This window comes from Ctenocephalides felis, unplaced genomic scaffold (assembly GCF_003426905.1).
Source record: "Ctenocephalides felis isolate EL2017-DRISC unplaced genomic scaffold, ASM342690v1 CF-g0.4_SCAFFOLD_03480, whole genome shotgun sequence".
Classification (NCBI taxonomy): domain Eukaryota; kingdom Metazoa; phylum Arthropoda; class Insecta; order Siphonaptera; family Pulicidae; genus Ctenocephalides; species Ctenocephalides felis.
The window spans coordinates 900-7,500 of record NW_020539634.1 but is presented as its reverse complement, the minus strand read 5'-3'; the positions used below and the strand labels follow the sequence as shown (position 1 = coordinate 7,500).

The 6,601-nt window shown below is 46.9% G+C and overlaps 1 pseudogene; it reads left to right on the top strand.

Moving 5' to 3' along the window:
- Nucleotides 1–6,248, top strand: part of LOC113382500 — a 7,086-nt pseudogene extending 838 nt beyond the window's left edge.
- The last annotated feature ends 353 nt before the right edge of the window (nt 6,249–6,601 follow it).

The window sequence follows — 6,601 nt, the reverse complement described above, 5'->3', positions numbered from 1 at the left end:
TGGGTACTTTCAGGACCCGTCTTGAAACACGGACCAAGGAGTCTAGCATGTGCGCGAGTCATTGGGAAATACAAAACCTAAAGGCGCAATGAACGTAAAGGTTTGCTTAAGTAAACTGAGGGATGACGGCAACCGCTTCTACGAATGCGAAAGGGTGAACTATGCCCGGTCAGGTCGAAGTCAGGGGAAACCCTGATGGAGGACCGTAGCGATTCTGACGTGCAAATCGATCGTCGGAACTGGGTATAGGGGCGAAAGACTAATCGAACCATCTAGTAGCTGGTTCCCTCCGAAGTTTCCCTCAGGATAGCTGGCATTCGATGAGCGAGTCTCATCCGGTAAAGCGAATGATTAGAGGCCTTGGGGCCGAAACGACCTCAACCTATTCTCAAACTTTAAATGGGTGAGATCTCTGGCTTGCTTGAATAGTGAAGCCAGAGATTTGGATCAGAGTGCCTAGTGGGCCATTTTTGGTAAGCAGAACTGGCGCTGTGGGATGAACCAAACGCCGAGTTAAGGCGCCTAAACGACGCTAATGGGATACCATGAAAGGCGTTGGTTGCTTAAGACAGCAGGACGGTGGCCATGGAAGTTGGAATCCGCTAAGGAGTGTGTAACAACTCACCTGCCGAAGCAACTAGCCCTGAAAATGGATGGCGCTGAAGCGTCGTGCCTATACTCGGCCGCCAAGGCATGAGAAACGTTCATAATAGTTCGTTTTGACGCCCTGGTGAGTAGGAGGGTCGCGGTGGTGTGCGCAGAAGGGTTTGGGCGTAAGCCTGCCTGGAGCCGCCATCGGTGCAGATCTTGGTGGTAGTAGCAAATACTCCAGCGAGGCCCTGGAGGACTGACGTGGAGAAGGGTTTCGTGTGAACAGCCGTTGCACACGAGTCAGTCGATCCTAAGCCCCAGGAGAAATCCTATGTTGATGTCGGTGTATTTTATTTTGAATAAAATTTCACACCCATCGGGCGAAAGGGAATCCGGTTCCTATTCCGGAACCCGGCAGCGGAACCGTTTACAAGTCGGGCCCTCGCAAGAGAGTTCGTCGGGGTAACCCAAAATGACCTGGAGACGCCGTCGGGAAATACGGGAAGAGTTTTCTTTTCTGTATGAGCGTTCGAGTTCCCTGGAATCCTCTAGAAGGGAGATAGGGTTTGGAACGCGAAGAGCACCGCTGTTGCGGCGGTGTCCGTATCTTCCCCTCGGACCTTGAAAATCCAGGAGAGGGCCACGGTAGGTGTCGCGCCGGTTCGTACCCATATCCGCAGCAGGTCTCCAAGGTGAAGAGCCTCTAGTCGATAGATAAATGTAGGTAAGGGAAGTCGGCAAATTGGATCCGTAACTTCGGGATAAGGATTGGCTCTGAGGATCGGGGCGTGCCGGGCTTGGTTGGGAAGCGGGCGTAGGCCGATGTGCCGGGCCTGGGCAAGGTGAAATTGTCCTTGTGACTTAGATCCGAGCTCGGTCCCGTGTCTAGGCCCCCCGCGGATCTTTCTTGCTGCGAGGTTTCTGTGCCGGCTTCGGTCGGTCAGTCGTACTCTTCGGCCGCCATTCAACGGTCAGCTCAGAACTGGCACGGACTAGGGGAATCCGACTGTCTAATTAAAACAAAGCATTGCGATGGCCCTAGCGGGTGTTGACGCAATGTGATTTCTGCCCAGTGCTCTGAATGTCAACGTGAAGAAATTCAAGCAAGCGCGGGTAAAACGGCGGGAGTAACTATGACTCTCTTCACGTGGGTCCCACCGTGAGTACCCCTTCGGGGGAAACTAAGCCACCTCTGTGCTTTTGGCTTGTGGGCTGCCAACCCCCTCGCCTGCAATCAAGTCGGTGAAAGTATTAGAAACCTAGCCTCGGATGAAAATTTAGATTTAAATTTGGGTGGACCCTCTGGTCTGCCCCAACCGACTAATAGAGTTGGGTATAATTGCCGTTTTCCTACCTGTGAAAAATCTTTTGCAACTTCGGTTGGCCGTGGTGTGCATGAGCAACGAGTACATAAGGACTGGTACGACCAGGTACTTTCAAAGATTGTGCCTAAAAAAGCACGATGGACCGAAGAGGAACAAGTTTTGATGGCCAAAGAGGAGGCTGCACTAATTCAAAAGGGTGTAACCCAAATAAATAAAGCTCTCCTGTTATTAACACCAGGACGAACGTTAGAAGCCATTAAGGGCCAAAGACGTTCTCCTAAATATAAAGGCCAGGTCGCGGGTTTTCTATCTACACCCGCTGATCAGGAAATAAATAATTTTGTTCTTCTGACACTAACTCTGACACTAACTCTGACACTAACTCTGACACAAGAAATGAACTCATACAAGCGCTTAGCCAAGCAGAGAGCAAAGATGATGACAAATTTAGGAACTCAATTTTAGTAAATATATGCCACAAAGCAAAAGATCTGTCTCCTACTGAGCTAAGAATGCAAATGACCCAATATTTAGAGGAAATTTTACCTTCAAAGAGAACATCCAGAATTCAATCTACTAAAAAGAAAAATGCACCAGAAATGAATAAAAGGCAGATGCGCAGGTTAGCTTATAAAGTCACGCAACAGCACTGGACCAAAAATCCTAGCAAATGTATTGCTTACATTTTAGACTGCAAAACTACCTCTACAACACCACCACCAGATATAATGGTGCAATTCTGGACAAATGTTCTAACAAGCACATCGAATACATCACCGAACGGCCAGGTAGCGAGAAACGAAAACCTCTCACACATATGGAAGCCGGTAACTTCTGAGGAGATTAAGAATGCGCTTCCAGCTAGAAACACAGCACCTGGGCCTGATGGTGTTTCGGCCAAACTTCTGAGGTCGATGCCGGTGGACATCCTGGCAAATGTGCTTAACTTACTGTTACTAATGGGCCGCATTCCAGACAGATTGGTTGAATCATACACAACACTAATTCCTAAGAAAGATAACGCATGTAATCCGGGCGATTACAGACCAATTACAGTGTCATCAGTCTTAACTAGAACGCTAAATAAAGTGCTCGCCAGGCGGCTGCTTAATGAGATTCATATTGACGATAGGCAAAAGGCTTTCCAACCAGTTGATGGTTGCGCGCACAACATCTTCGCGCTTGATCACCTTTTGAGGCACCACAGACACTACCACAAACATCTATTTATAGCTTCAATCGACGTAGCTAAAGCCTTTGATACAATTTCGCATGCTGCACTGTTAAACACACTCAAGTACTATAACCTGCCACATAGCTTTATCAACTACATAGAAGAGTTATATAAACATGGTTGGACAAATCTCCGACTTGGACGCTGGACCTCGGATCCCATTAGTCCGAGGTGCGGTGTAAAACAAGGAGATCCCCTGTCACCCATCTTATTTAACTTGGTCATTAACAGACTAATAGAAACATCACCACCAGAGATTGGAGTCAGGATTGATGATAAGGTCTATAATATACTGGCTTTTGCAGATGACCTAATTCTGGTGGCTTCATCAATCAAAGGATTGCAGTCATTATTGGACCATGCAGCAAACTTTCTTTCTAGCTGCGGTCTTGTAATCAACAATAGTAAATCGTTCACTGTTTCCATTAAAAATGCACCGCATGTTAAGAAATCATTGTAGACAATAACACCGTCTTCACATGTGGAGGGCTGGAACTTCCGGCTCTATCGAGAACAGACGGCTGGTGCTACTTAGGAGTACCATTTACTCCAGAAGGTGCCAACATTGGGGATATCAAGAGCAAGCTCCAAATAATTATTGATAAACTGACAAAAGCACCATTAAAGCCACAACAACGCCTATTTGCACTGAGAACCATTGGTATCCCCAGGCTGTTACATCAACTAACCCTGGGAAATGCCAAGTTGGGTCTTCTCAAATCACTTGATGGTGCTGTAAGAAAAGCGATTAAGTCTTGGCTCAGATTACCAAATGACCTCACAACAGCTTACTTTTACGCGCACTTTAAGGACGGAGGCTTATCGTTTCCCTCTTTAAGGTGGCTGGTACCTCTGAGACGTAAAAACCGGTTAATGAAATTAAACTGGGGCGAAAACGAATTCCACAAACTGGAGATTGCCAACTGCGAAAAACGGTTAAAGGACAACAACAACGTCCTGTCTTCTCAAAAGCAATTAGACGAGAGGTGGGCCCGGCTACTGCATCAGTCAGTGGACGGGGGACCACTCGCGAAATCGTCGAAGACCCCATCACAACATCGATGGGTAATTGATGGCAGTAGGTTCCTGCGGGCAAAGACTATATGAACTGCATTAAGTTTAGAATTAATGCAATGCCAACAAGATCCCGTACCACCAGGGGAAGAAAACAAGACAGGTTTTGTCGGGCGGGTGCAATGCTCCCGAAACCCTTGACCATATTCTACAGACATGCCACAGGAGCCATCGACAGCGAATTGAGAGACACACGCCGTGTGTCAGTATGTAAAAAGAGCCCTAGAGAAAACGTACTCGCACGTCGACCTAGAACCAACTTCAAGACGGCGGAAGGCACCAGGAAACCAGATTTAATTGCAGCGCAAAGTGGAAGAGCCATTGTTCTGGATGCCCAAATTGTTGGAGGATCTAGGACATGGCTAGAGCCCACAAACGCAAATTAGAATATTATAAAAATCTGGAAAACAAGGTGAAAGAGAAGTACAATGTGTCAACAGTGTCATACAATTCCATCACACTAAATATCAGAGGTGTATGGCATGATGAATCTGCGAAATATCTAGTGTCGGAAAAAATATTAACTAGTGACGAATTAAAAGTAATTTCACCAGAGTACTTATAGGAGGGCTAATCGGATTCAGCAAATGGTCACGAACAACGACTATAAGAAGTGAGCGACAGGGGATCGGCTAACCATCTGTATTAATGCGTGCTGCCTGCGCCAACACCCGCCAGGCATAATACTAGGAGTTAGGTTTAGTGGGTATTGCCTTCGGGTCGAGTCCCACACTGCCTGGTCAACCTGGCGACCGGCGTGCGTAAATGCATTCCCCTCCTAGCAAAAAAAAAAAAAAAAAAAATAGCCAAATGCCTCGTAATCTAACTAGTGACGCGCATGAATGGATTAACGAGATCCCACTGTCCCTATCTACTTTCTAGCGAAACCACTGCCAAGGGAACGGGCTTGGAAAAATTAGCGGGGGAAAGAAGACCCTGTTGAGCTTGACTCTAGTCTGGCATTGTAAGGAGACATGAAAGGTGTAGCATAAGTGGGAGATAGTAATATCGTCGGGAAAATACCACTACTTCATCGTTTCTTTACTTACTCGATTGGGCGGAAAGCGTGCGTCGAAAACTTGCGTTCCGGTTTTCTAGAGCCAAGCGCATAAGAGTGGTGTGAGCCATTGCGCCGATCGCCAACAATACTCTAGCGTGATCCGATTCGAGGAAACTGCTAGGCGGGGAGTTTGACTGGGACGGTACATCTGTCAATAATAACGCAGGTGTCCTAAGGCCAGCTCAGCGAGGACAGAAACCTCGCGTAGAGCAAAAAGGCAAATGCTGGCTTGATCCCGTTGCTCAGTGTGCACAGGGACTGCGAAAGCATGGCCTATCGATCCTTTTGGCTTGAAGAGTTTTCAGCAAGAGGTGTCAGAAAAGTTACCACAGGGATAACGGCTTGTGGCAGCCAAGCGTTCATAGCGACGTTGCTTTTTGATCTTTCGATGTCGGCTCTTCCTATCATTGCGAAGCAGAATTCGCCAAGCGTTGGATTGTTCACCCACAAATAGGGAACGTGAGCTGGGTTTAGACCGTCGTGAGACAGGTAGTTTTACCCTACTGATGAATCGTCGTTGCGATAGTAATCCTGCTCAGTACGAGAGGAACCGCAGGTTCGAACATTTGGTTCACGCACTCGGTCGAGCGGCCGGTGGTGCAAAGCTACCATCCGTGGGATTATGCCTGAACGCCTCTAAGGCCGTATCCTTTCTAGACAAAGTATGCAACGATATCTCTAAGAGTCTCGTGAGTCGAAAAGCTCAATACAATGTGATTTATTAGGTATTCGGCACACGCCGTTTATCGCACGAGCCATTTTTAGCCGAATGGGGCGCTGGACAGGGGCGATATCCGTCCGTTATATCTGTCTTGCCTATAGCGGTCGATCATGGGTCACTAGTTCGATGTAGAGACTCGGAATCGTTTGTAAACGACTTAGGTACCTGGCGGGGTGTTGTACTCGGCAGAGCAGTTACCACGCTGCGATCCGTTGAGACTCAGCCCTTGGCTTGGGGATTCGTCATGTTGGCTTGACGTCACCCCACGCTATTAGAGCATAAGCCTTAAGCCGTCGCATTGCAGCATGCCACAATCAGTAGGCTCGACAGTCGAAAACTTGTACATGCTGTACATGTGACACTTCTTCGGTATCTACCTAGCTATTTTGTACAACGTGCGTGAGTCAGCACGTAAATCAAAACTTATCGACAATTTCCAATACTAGAAATATTATTATTTCTTTCAATAACCATAATGTCAAGAGAATAGTTATAAATATTTGTAAGTTTACGAAATATATGTTTTTAAGAGAAACTTTTCATAATTTTTAATATAAATATATGATATAATCATAAATTCTAAATAGGGAGAATGT